This window comes from Cavia porcellus, unplaced genomic scaffold (assembly GCF_034190915.1).
Source record: "Cavia porcellus strain 051 isolate PalLab524CR breed Dunkin Hartley unplaced genomic scaffold, mCavPor4.1 scaffold_16, whole genome shotgun sequence".
NCBI classification, from domain to species: Eukaryota; Metazoa; Chordata; class Mammalia; order Rodentia; family Caviidae; genus Cavia; species Cavia porcellus.
The window spans coordinates 52,289,869-52,302,778 of NW_026947499.1; the positions used below are offsets into that span (position 1 = coordinate 52,289,869).

The following is a 12,910-nucleotide window of genomic DNA, read 5'->3' on the forward strand; positions in this document are numbered from 1 at the left end:
GGGAGGACGGGGTCATCTCTGAGGCTGCTAGAACAATAGGTTCTATTAACACAGAACATGCACTACAGATATGCATAAGGCAAAGTCACTGTCTTTGAATTGCCCATTTTCTGGAGAAGGCAACCAAAATGCAGACTTCATAGTCACACAAACTCAGGTGTGAAAAACAATAAATCCTCTGCCTACACTGGGCCTAATTTCTACCCTGAGCTCTTTTCAGCCCACGGGACAGGTCATATTTCACATCCATGTTAAATTTAGTAGCAGTAGTCAGTCAGCTGTGTCTACCACAGACCCCTTCTCCGTTCTTACTGTACAGGAGGCTGTGGAACAGAACTTCTGATCTGGAGCAGCCCCCTCCTCCTAAGAACATTTTATGCTGCTATTCTCTTAAACAACCCTCTTTTGCTCAAATAGGTCTCCAGAGTGACAGCTAGTCACACTAACTCTTAGGAAGAGGTCTACGTGATTTGTCTGTGGTGTTTTGGTATCAGAGTTAGAATCAACCCTTGGGAGAGGAGGACAAGAGGAAAATCTCTAATTGATTCATCATAAATCTAAAGCAGTGAAAAATTCCCCACCAAGTGAGTTTATTTGATAGTGATTAGGTTAAGTTCCCTACCAGGTAGGAGAGTGAAAGCCGAAGTAAAGTTTAGCAGTTAACAAAGAAAGCATTTACATTTTTGCACATCTGAGTCTGTCATTCTGGAATTTGCATCTTTAGCAGATAAACTGCTCTTCAAATACTGATTATGTTGTTTTACACATTTCTGTAGCATCTCCTGCCTCCTTTTCACACTTTTTCAGTGCCCAGCACAACCTGTAATATGTAGGTGCTCTACAAAAGTGTTTGGTTAGTCAAAGAGCGAATGAATGAAATAAACGAGCACAAGAAGTTACTACAATGGCAGGAAATAAGAGTAACAGATTTTTAAACCTCTATTTAATTGTATCTTGAGTAAGAGGAGAAACACAGCAACTTAAGGGGAGGAGAAGAGAGAGAGAGAGAGAGAGAGAGAGAGAGAGAGAGAGAGAGAGACCTCTGCAAACAGCAAAGGTGTGATCACCAAATCAGAGCCTCATCGGAACGCTAGAGGGGCCCCGCCTGACTCAGCTAAGGGTGGGCAGGCAGGTGACTAGAAGGTGCCGTGGAACCCGTTCCCTTCCTCCTTCAGCTCCACAGTCTCGCCACCCCACCCGCACTCCCCTGCCCTGCAAGGAGGTTTGGAAGCTAAGGGGAGGAAGACTACCGAGCGGCGCTCTCCAGAATGAGGCAGGATGGTGTGAGCTCAAACGCTTTGCAATTGCTGGAGCAACGGTGGCGACACTTGAGTTATTCACAAAGGCTGGAATTCAAATGAGGCTGGCACTGCTCCAAATCGCAGTAGCTTAGGAGAGAGAAAGACATATTAACTATTCATCAAGATCTCAGCATTGCGTGGACTCTGAGGGGTCTCCATCTGCATCCCTCCCTGTCACTGATGGCGGGGGACGACTTCTTCCAGCACTTTATCTGTCAGTCTGCGCGCAGGGGGTGGGGGTGGGGGGCCGAAGTTGGGCAGATTTGTCTCATCACATGATGGGGGACCTGTATCATGTGATGGCCCCGGTGATGTTGGAGGCAGCATGTGACTCCCAGGGCTACGTGGGCTCGAAAACAATTTAAATACAAAAACACAAGCAGGTTCCCCTCCTCTCCTTTGCCTTTTGGTCTGGCTCTCCCTACCTTTGGGTTGGTGCCCGACTGAATGGAAAACCCGTCGTCTGGCAGCCCCTAACTGTGGGCGCCGGGTACCTGCAATCCAGGCCCCACTGTTGGAGACCCCCAGGAGCCGTGCCCCATCATTTTGCAGCCCACTGATTTCCCCGCCTGGTAAGTGCTGAACACTTTGAGCAATCATCGGTGACGCGGTCCTCGACTGCCTCATTAGCATGTGCAGGGCACCCTGGCGGTGCACGCTGGAAGGGAAGCCGGCTCCGGGGAGCGCTGCTCTGGGCCCTGCCCAGTGACGCATCCGTCCTGGGCGCAGCGCTGGAGTTCTGCTGCGATGGAAGGACGGACCTCTGCCTCCGACCGCCTTCCGGGCCGCCTGCTGCCCAGTCTCGCATCGCCTGCCTCCTGGGAGTCTCCCCCACATCTCATCTCCTCCCTCCCGCGTCCTTCCCATTTCCTTTTCCCATTCACCCCCAAAATTCTCTGTCCCCACTGTTTTCTTGAGTTCTTTCTAAAATTAATTTTTATACCTGCTGTAAATTTTATGCTCTTTCTGACCATAAATGGAGCAATCAGCTTCTAAGCACTTGGGGACTGGAAAATGTGCTAACCGTTCTTCGTAAATTTTTTCTCGTTCACTAAGACTGTTGCCTGTCCAGTTCCTGTCCTGTGTGTGTGTGCGCACCTAGGTGTGGAGGGAAATGGATACATGTCTTCTGCCCCTCAGAACTGCTGCCTGGGAGTTGTCTGTGGGCTCCAGAGGCAGCTCAGCTAGGGATCACCAGGTGGAAAGAGAGGAGACAGGCACCGTTAGAGCCCCTGAGACCGTGCTCGGTGACCCCCAACATTTGACTCTCCAGAGGAGAAATCAGGCCTGAAAGCAGCAGCCAAAATCCAGAACTTGGAGCTCTAGGGCTTGCTCCGGGGTCACAAGGCCCCTCTCCATGCTGGCTCCCAATTTGAGGCCGCACCCTGGCAGGATGGGGCACAGTGCTAGCTGAGAAACAGTAACAAGAAAGATGACTATCAAGATGGTGTTGTAGCCACCAAGGAAGAGATGAGAACTGCGTCAGAAGCTTCTGGTTCACTGTCACCTAGGCCTGCTGACAGCTGTTTGGCAAGAAGCAGTTAACAATTAGAGAGCACAATCTACCTGACAACTCAAGGAAAGGGTGCTATTTAAACTCGACTTGAGAGACAGTGAAACTGAGGCACACAGAAAGTAGATCTCTTGCTTGAGGTCACTCAGCTAGTAAAGTCCTGAGCCAGGGTTGGGGCCCAGGCATTTTTCTCCAGAACATACACAGTTAACCACCATGGTAGCTGGCTTCCAAAATGATAATCTAGCAGTTGCTACCTGACAGGTAATACTGTGCAGGATCGGGGATTACATTTATGAGCATTTCAGAGACACCCTGCTCTCATAGAGCTTCCAATCCAGCAGGAATGGCAGATATTACACAAAGCATGGCACAGGACAGTGCATTGTCTCAAACTGGGGCATTTGCTAAGAAGAAAGATAATGGGGTCCCAGAAGAACACACTGTAAGAACTGGAGGTGGACTGCAGCTGGGGGGACGAGGACTAGTCTCGGCCTTTCTGATGACATTTAGACTGCACTCTGAGAGACAAGTAGACGAAGAGTCAGCACTTTCTAGACAGAAGGAACAGCATGGCCTAGAAGTGGGAATGAGGTGGGATTTGTGGAACAGCAGCAGGAGTTCTTGCAGAATGAGCAGGATGTGTGAGTGAGACCACACCTGGTGAAGCTGTCCGAGGGGACTCTGGGGGCCTCACCCAGTGACTTCAGCTTCATCCCAGGATCTGTGAGCAACCTCATGAAAGTATTTTAAGTCAGAAAGCAGCAGAATTGGATTTGCAGTATGAAAGACTTCCTTAATAAGGGCTTTTGTTTGTTTGTTGAGACAGGGTCTTGCTGTGGAGTGCAGTTGGTCTTGAACTCACTATGTAGCCCGTGGCCTTGAGTTTGTGGTAATCCTCCTGCCTCAGCCTCTTAAGTAGATTACTGGTGTGGACCACCACTCCCAACACAAGTATCAACCTGCCTGTTTTGCTAGGTCCACATTGACCTGGACAAACCAGGGGATCAAGCCCCGATTCATGAATGGTCGTGAGTGGAAAAATACACCTGTCAATGGGGGAAGATGCAAAAACATTGAGTCTGTTTTTTCCAGGCTTATTGCACAAATTCAAAAGGATAAGCTGGAGTCTGTCTCCTTCTAGTACTTGGAGGAACCTCAAGCCAAGAGGAAATTTGGAGCCAGCTTTGGGATTAGAGATGAATTTATCTCTAGTTATGTACCAGATTTTGCTTTCTGTTTAGAACACAGGGATCTGAGTGTCTGATTTGAAATGAATCAAAAGAATGTCTAGAATAAAATGGGTATGGTACAGTAAGGACTCTTCTCACAGGGTTATTTGGGAATGTCTTGGATGGAGCCTTTTGAGATTGTTACCCTACGTGAAATTGGACCCATATGGAGCTCAGTGTGCTTCAGTGCTCCAGGCAACGAAAGCAGTGGCAAGTGCACAAACCCTGCGGCAAGTAGTGTGTGACTCCTGAGAAGTAGAAGGGAGGAAATTTAGTTTAGTGTAATTGCCAAGGCCATGGAAAGAAAATGGACAGACCGGGAAGAGGTTTAAGAGCTTAAGAAACAAAGTGTCTTGCTAATAGATTAGATATAGGAACTGCAGGTAAGGACACGTTAAAGATGACCCCAACAATGATGATACCATTTACTAAGGTGAAAAGACTAGGATAGAATCAGAGTATTTGGGGGTAAAAGGGTAGAGCCAGGTGTGTTCATGCACATTTATAGTGCCAGCATTCAGGAGGCTGAGGCAGGAGGATCACTATGAGTTCAAGGTCAGCTGAGTTTACATAATGAGTCCAAGGCCCCTCTGAATCACACAGGGGGACCCTGTCTCCAAAAAGAAGAAAGAGAGGAAGAAAGAAAGAGAGAGAGAGAGAGAGAGACAGAGAGAGAGAGAGAGAGAGAGAGAGAGAGACAGAGAGACAGAGAGAGAGAGAGAGAAAGAAAGAAAATGAAAAAATCAAGCCTTCCACATCTGACTCATTATATTTGACTTCTCTGTGACTAGACAGTGGAATGCTGCATGTTCAAAGTGGCTTCGACTTAACATATAAATTTGGAAGAACAGTGGAGATCACTGAAAAGCAATATAAAGTGGTTACACAGAGAGGGGCCAAACTGGAACCCTGGGCTGCTCCAACATTTAGAAATCAGAAAAAACACCACACTTGTGAAGGAGACAAGTGTGATCTCATGAAGCCAAGGGCGGGGAAAGGAGGGAGTGATCAGGTGAGTCACAGGTTGCTGAGACTCTGAATGAGAGGGGCACCTTACAGAGAGGGTGCTAAACGCAGGCAGCAGGGTGCTGATTAGGAAATGAGTGTGTGTCTACAGCTGTGTACCCTTCGCCCTCACATTCAAGTGCCAGGGTTCAAGCCCAGGAAACTGCAGGCTACTGTCAGGTTGAATTTTCACTGCATAAAATCTCCACAGAGTGAGAAAAGACCAAGGTGTGAGGGGTTTACAAGGCTATGATCGGCCAGGTGAATCCCAGGCTCCAAGTGGGACCAAAGAGGGACAGAACCCGGTTGGAGCAAGGAAAATGAGTGACAGCATGCGCAGGGAGGGAGAGGTGCTGACCGGGTGAGCTAACTGCATTCTCAGAATGGCCCGAAAGAGCATCTGCTGGGCACTTCTAGAAATGCAGACTCCGGGAGCCACCACAGCCCTCTGCACTAACTCAGCATGGTCCTCCGTGGGCGACACAGTTTGAGAAGCACAGATGCAGGTCGTCTTGTGAGGAGAGGGGAAGCCACGGCGCTCTTTCGGGCAAGATGAGAAGATAAAGAACCTGAAATGTAATTCACATTCACATCTTTATATTTCGACCATTTCAAAACAGATGCTGGTACCATTTGCCCGATTCTTCCCCCCTCCCGCCCCTGACCCATTCTTGTTTTTTTTTTTTTTTTCTGTGTAAATATTCAAACCTATATAAATACGGAGTAATTTAGTGAAGCCTAATGTATCATCTCTAGTCTAGCTGTAATAATTTTTAACTCACATCCCTTTCTCTATGTCATTCTCCCTCCTTCCTATCAGGCTTATTTTGAATCTAAGCTTTGACAAGATATAATTTCATATATAAATTTTTTATTAACTACCTCGAAAAGACCAGGACTCTTCTACCTTGTACCTTTTTCTTCTTTCTCTCTCCTTCCATTTTCCTTTTTCTTTCTTTCTTTCCTTCTTTTTTCTTCCTTCCTTCCTTCCTGCTTTGTTTCTCTTCCTCTCTTTCCAACACCAAGGATTGAATCAAGGGCTTTACTGTGAGCTACATTCCCAGACCTTTTTAATTTTGTGACAAGATCTCAGTAAATTGCCCAGGCTGGGTTCAAATTTGTGATTCTTCTTGTCTCAGCCTCCCTGGGGTTACAGACATGTGCTACCACTCCTGGTGCTCTATTAACTTTAAATATTTTTTGCTCCATTTTTTTTGGGCGGGGGGAGGCTGTAGCCCAGAGCCTTAGTCATGGTACGTAGTTGCTGAGGCTCTGAGCTACACTGTCAGCTCTCAGGGGCCCCTTTTTAAGCTTAAGTACTATACAATCTCTACATTTCTCCCTGGAACAAGAATAAATCCTTGTCATGAAATGTTTAGTTAGTGTTCACATATTGGCAATTGTCTATAATTATTAGTTTCATCATTTTTTCTTGTAATTTTGTGCTAAAAAACCAAAATCATTTGTTCTCTAGATTTCCCAAATTCTTGATCTGTGATTATTTACTCATGGTGTCATTTAATACATTCTTCTGTTCCTTCATATTTTCTTTAAACTAGTGATTACATCTAATGGAAATTGCTTTTGGGAAAACTTTTTAAATAAGCTATATTACATATGAACTAGGCACAAAGCGAGCATGTATCTGCAAAAGGAGTAAAAAGACCTTGTTATAAAACCACCCAGTATCTTAGAAGCTCTGTTCGCTTTCCCAGCATGCTTCTCTCCTGACTTTTACTATAATAATTTTCCTGCCTTCTTTAAGTTTTATCATACATGTGTGCATTTCTAAGCAAGATACTATATGTTCCATACACTGCTCTGTTTAACTTTTTGAGTTGTAAGTGTAATTGTGCCCTAAATATTCTTCTGTGATTTTTTATTTTGTTTTTGAAGTTCATCCATGTTTACCTACGTAGCTGCAAGAGTCCATCTGTTTGCATCAATGCATAGCAACTCATTATGCGCAGGCACTGTGGTTTATCTGTTCTAATGTTGGTTGGCAGATCCCATTTCCAGGTATTATGAATAACACTACTATAACATTTTTGTGCATATCATGGCATATCTTCCTTGGTTTCGTTGTTTTGGTTTTGATGGTGCTGGGAGATTGGACCCAGGACCTCACCCATGCTGAACACGCACTCTATCATTGAGGAACTACTACAAATTCTAATTTTTGTTTTGAGACAGTCTCTTTAAAGTGCTCAGGCTAGACTTGAGGCTGTGATCATTTTGCTTCAGCCTCCCAAGGAGCTAGGATTACAAGCATATGCCACCACTCCCAGCTCTTACATGTTTTGCTTCCTTTTCTTCTAGGCTCCTTGTAGTATCAACCCCTCCTACTACAATATAATAAAAAAGGTGAAAATAATTATTCTTGTCTCATCTAATCCCAAAGGGAAAGAGTAAAGCATCACATGCTTAGATGATACGTTTTCCAGGAGATTTGTTACCGCTTCACTTTATCATCAGAGTAAGAAGATTCCTCTGTGTTTCTCTTGCCCAAAGTTTAGTTTCGATCACTCAAAGCTATTGCTTTTGAATTTTATCAAGTATTTTTAAAAATTTCTTCTGTCTCTTTTTTTGAGACAGGGTCTTGCTATGCAGTTCAGACTGGCTTTAAACTCACTTTGTAGCTCAGGCTGGTCTCAGATTTGCAATGATCCTCCCGCCTCAGCCTCCTGAGTGCCAGGATTACAGGCATGCACCACTATGCCGGGTTTATCAAGTATTTTTTCTATGTCTTTTGGGATAGTAAAATGATTTTCCTATTTTATTCTTTTTTTTTTTTTTTTTTTGGTACCAGAGATCAAACACAACCATGTGCTTGCCAGGCAGGCACTTACACCACTGAGCTACAACCCCAGCCCACCTACTTTATTCTTTCAGGGTAGCGAACTTTATTGTTTAAATTTAGGATCTTAAACCAATTTTGAATTCTGAAATGGTCCCAATCTAGCCATGATGATGTGGTGTCTTTTTTACATAACTAGATTAAATTAACTTGTATTTTTATATCATGTCTCTCTATCAAGTTGGCTTATATGTATTTACAATTTTTACCTCTATGCTCATGAGCAAACTATTTGTGTAATTTTCTTTTCTTGTAATGATCTTATCAGATTTTGGTAATTAAATTATGCTGTGTTTATAAATTCCAGAAGTATATTGTCAATTGTTGTAGTTTCATTGCAAGAGTTTGTATAATTTATTCCTTAAACGTTAAATAGAATTGACTGGTGAAACCATGTAGTTTTAGAATTTCCTTCATGAAAAACTATTAATATGGATTTATTTATGCTTTTTTTTTTTTTTTGCAATACTGGAGATCGAACTCATGACTTCATGCTTTCCAGGCAGGCATTTATGCCACTGAGCTAAATCCCCAGCCCCTATTTATGCTTCTTAATAGATAGCTATAGGACTCAAAATTTTGTTTGTTTTGTATGTGTAATTTTTGATAATTTGTATTTACCAAATACCTACTCATTGCAAGTAAATTATCAAATGTATTTTCATAAAATTACTCATAATATCTTATTATTTTTCAGTATCTGTTGGTTTTGAAATGATGTCTCTTTTATCTATCCTTTTTTTTCTTGATCAGTTTCTAACAGGGATTTATCCATTTTTTCCTAAATTGTTTTTAAAAATTAGTTCTTGGATTTGTTAACCTTCTTTATTATAGGCTTACTTTCTGTATTATTAATTGCCTAGCTTTATTATTTGCTTCCTTCTAGAGTTTAATTTACTATTATATTTTAAAACTCCTTGATAAGGAACTTAGATCACTGATTCTTTCAGCCTTCTTTAATATGTATACTTACAAATTTCTCTTAGGCATGGTTTTAACTTGGTCTCATAGTTTGGCATGTAACATTTCCATTATCACTCAGTTTAGAATGTTTTATGATTCCCCATAGGAAAAGTTTATTTAAAGCACATTGCTTAACTCCAAATATATGGAGGAGAATACTTCTTTTTCTTGTTAGTTTACAGACTAATTTGATAACAATCAGAAAACATACCCTACAATTTCATTTTTTGATATCTATTGAGATATGCTTTTTGGCCCAGCATATAGTCAATTTGGGCAACTTCCCATGTACACTTGAAAAGACTGTAGATTCTGCAATTTTTGAGCCCAGGGCTTTTAATATGTTAAGGCATGTTTTTGAATCATATTGTGTGAGTCTTCTTTAGTCTTCTTGAATCTTTGCTTTTTTTAGTGAAAGAGAGAAATGTGCCAAAATCTTTATAATTGTATATTTATCTGTTAGTTGTTTGAGCATTTTAAATTGGAGGTTCTTAAACATTTTTATTCCATAGACCCCTTAGGTACTCTCCTTCCTTCTTAGTGTACAGTATGTATGCATAGATGCATACGGTACATGAAATTAAACAAAACTTTACTAAGATAGAGCCATCAACATTTTGATACCAGGAACCAAATTCAGGACCTTGCATGGGTTAGGCAGGCTCTGTGCTGCTGAGCTACAGCCCTGGCCCCATCAACATATTTTTAAAACAAATTAGTAGTGTGCAAGTACTGTCTTGGTGCATCCTTGAACATGTATTAAATTATAAACATCTAGTTAGTAACAGAGACTACTGAAATTTTGAATCTGTTTAAATATAGATATTTTTGAACAGCTGCAACAACCATCATGTGGTAGGAAAATTTGTGATTTCCATAAAGTGACAGTCCTCCTGATGCTGAGAGGCCTCCTCACCTACTTTCAGAATTTAAGGAAAGATCATTTTTATTAACAGTTACGTGTTTAAAACTGTAATCTTTTCCTCACCCAAATCCCCGGCTCCTGAGTTATAGCCAAGAGCAAAGGTTAAGAATTCCTATCTTAAGGCCAGGGATTTAGCTCAGAGGCAAGTGTCAGGTCGTGATTTGCTGTCAGGCAAGTGTGAGGTCGTGAGTTCGATCCCCAGTACCAAAAAATAAAAAGGATTCCTATCTTAATCTTAATCCAGTGAGAGACAGCTTTCCAAACTGAGTTTCTGTTCCTGAGAGAAGTATCCTGGTCATTTCATCCTAGAGGAGTTAAACTCTGTAAATTTGTGACATAAATATAGTCATCCCTTGGTGTCTGGGGCTCCAGCCACCCAGCAGGCTACCCAAATCCAGGGAGATGTAAGTCTTTTGTTTAAATGGTGTAAGCCAGACATAACCTTCCTGCTGCATGTTTCCAAAGCCTGATCCAAGCATTAAAGTAGCGACCAGAGCTGTTCCTCGCTGAGGGGCCCCGACGCCCAAAGGTGGCCCCTCACTCCCTGTCTTACAAATTCACTAAAACCTCTTCTGCCATATCCTTCCTCTGAGAGGGAAAATCTCTGTCCAGTGCAGTTTACCTCTGTGGAATTTCTTTGTGCCCCTGATATTGACTCCACTATTTCTTGCTGCTTTAAGGCCTCCCTGATGCCTCCCAACAGGTGCGTGCAGTATCTTGTTCAGCTTTTCTTTCGATTTTCAGTGGGGAAGTTAATCTGGAGGAATTTAGAACTGTGTATTACTTTTGTGTTAATAACCCTTTTGTTGCTGTGACCATAATGTTCGACAAAAACAACCTGAAGGAGAAAAGGTTTATTTTGGCTCGTGACTTCGAGATTCCAGGCCGAGGTTAGCTGACGCCAGGCAGCGAGGAGGGGTCACTCCTAGGGAGGCAGGAGACAAGGACAGGGGGATAGGAGCCGGAGGTGGGGGTGCTGGAACGCATGCGCTCTTCAGCGTGCACCCCAGGGTCCTGCTCCCTCTGTAGGCCTCTGACCTGCAGCCCAGCTATGAACTTTTCAGTGGATCAGCTCCTTGAACATGTGAGTTTTGGGGGGAGACTTCATGTTTAAACCATAAAAACCCTTTAAAAAAAATTTACTCAAGTGTAGCTTAGACACAGAGAGTGAACAAATCATGAGTACAAGAATATACTTGTGAAACACTCACATTTGCCTGTTTTACAGTTTTGTAAGGTTGAGGATATAGCCGAGGTGATGCTTGGCTAACATCACCTTAACATTTAGGCCCTGGGTTTGAACCCCAGCACTGTGGATGATGATGATGATGATGATGATGATGATGATGATGATCATCATCATCATCATCATCATCATCATCATCATGAAATAATGAAACTGTGTAGGAATGAAAGTTATGGCATACTCTCATGTGCCATCACACTGGCTTTTGAAGGAATACTTTAGAAGTTTAAAGACGTAGAAAGGGGCTATCACATAGCAGTGAAAAAGAAGAGCCTATTCACGGGCAGCCACATAGATAGATGAATCTCACAGAGATAACGTTGAGTGGCAGGAGCCAGACACAGAGGGGTACATAGCACATTCTGCATGAAGTCTCCTTATATGATATCTCAGAATAAGAAAGTCTCTCGTAACTGAACTTAGAAAAGTAGCTTCTTTCAGGGGAAAGTGACTAGAAAGAAGGGCAAGAAGGAGGCTCGTAGGGCATTGATAACATCTCGTACCTTCACGTGGGCATCATTAGATAGATTCATACATTGGTAACAGTTCATTGTGTTGAGCATTTAAGATTTGGGCAGATTGCCTTTTTGCATATTAAACTTCAAAACATTCAGAAAAACCCAAAAAGCTAGGAGTGTCATTGCTTCTTATTAATCTAGAGAAAAGCTAAATTCAGCAAAAGATGAAGATTGGTGTAAAAGCAACTCAGCTATCAAAGCTTTGAAATCTACTGCCATCCACCGAGTTCACCATAGGTTAGGGCAGGGTTCACCGCTTCAGGTGCTGTTACAAATGAGGTTGTTGCTGCCTCTAGAAAGCCAGCAATGTAGATTCACACTAACTAGGATCACTAGCCACTGAGATAGAAACCTATCGTGAATTATTTAAAAATGAAAAATACATGTAATCTATTAACTAGTGATTTCTTTGTTTTTGAAATTCTGTATTACTTGTACCCTTATACTGTTTTGTTTTTTTCTCCTTTAAATAAAATTTTAAAAAACGAGAAATACACATTTCTGTACAACCTAGTTATTTATGCCAATCAGTTCATTCTGTTAGAAATATATTAATACACATATTATACACAGAGGAAAAAGAAGGTCATTGAATGAGAATGCAATCAAAGCAAGGAAGGGAAAGTGGGTTCAATCATCTTACTGGCTGGGATGACCAAGGGATACACTTCTTTTATTCATTTGAATGCAATTAGCCCTCTGTACCTATGAGTTCAAGACCTTCAGGTTTAGCCAAACACAGCCTGGAACTGTTTTTCTAAAATGCATTTAATATGCCTATTGGCAAGCTAAGGAGCTACGATAGGTGAAGGAACTAAGGTGGGGAACACTGAAAATGTCCCCAGAGTCACAGACTAAGTGGTGGAGCTAAGATTTGCACACTGGGTGCCTGGCTCTACAGTGTATGCTCACAGTCATGCTGAGATACCTGTGTTTTGAACTCCAGGTGTGTCCATGGAGAGAATGAAGCCCTATCCTCTGGACAGTTCTGGGGATGTGTTCAAGACATTGTGTATGTGTGTGTGTGCTTTTTTAAGACTCGGTCCGAGATACTCTCTGTTAAGAATGGTTATAGAAAATGTGCACTGAGCATTTTGCAGGTACCAGCCAGGAAGTTAGATGGTGTACTGACTTATGTATCCCATTCCCTCATGCTGCTTCCGGGAGGCTGTCAGTGAGTTCTTGAATATATGTTGAATGAGCCACACATGGTGGCACATGCTTGTCATCCCAGCACTGTAGAGACTAGGACAGGAGGATCACAAGTTTGAGCCCAGTCTGGGCAATTTAGCAAATTAGTGAGACACTGTTTCAAGAAAGAATTTGGGGATGTAACTCAGGCAAAGGCTC

The 12,910-nt window shown here is 42.6% G+C and overlaps 1 protein-coding gene across 3 annotated transcripts in view; it reads left to right on the plus strand.

Annotated features, from left to right (window-relative positions):
• Window positions 1-1,737: 1,737 nt before the first annotated feature.
• Tnrc6a (trinucleotide repeat containing adaptor 6A) overlaps window positions 1,738-12,910 on the plus strand; it is a 210,313-nt gene continuing 199,140 nt past the window's right edge. For all 3 annotated transcript variants that reach the window (XM_063226682.1, XM_063226685.1, XM_063226687.1), the window contains exon 1: window positions 1,738-1,873. The gene's annotated coding sequence lies outside the window, so the exon portion shown is untranslated. The remainder of the gene's footprint in view (window positions 1,874-12,910) is intronic.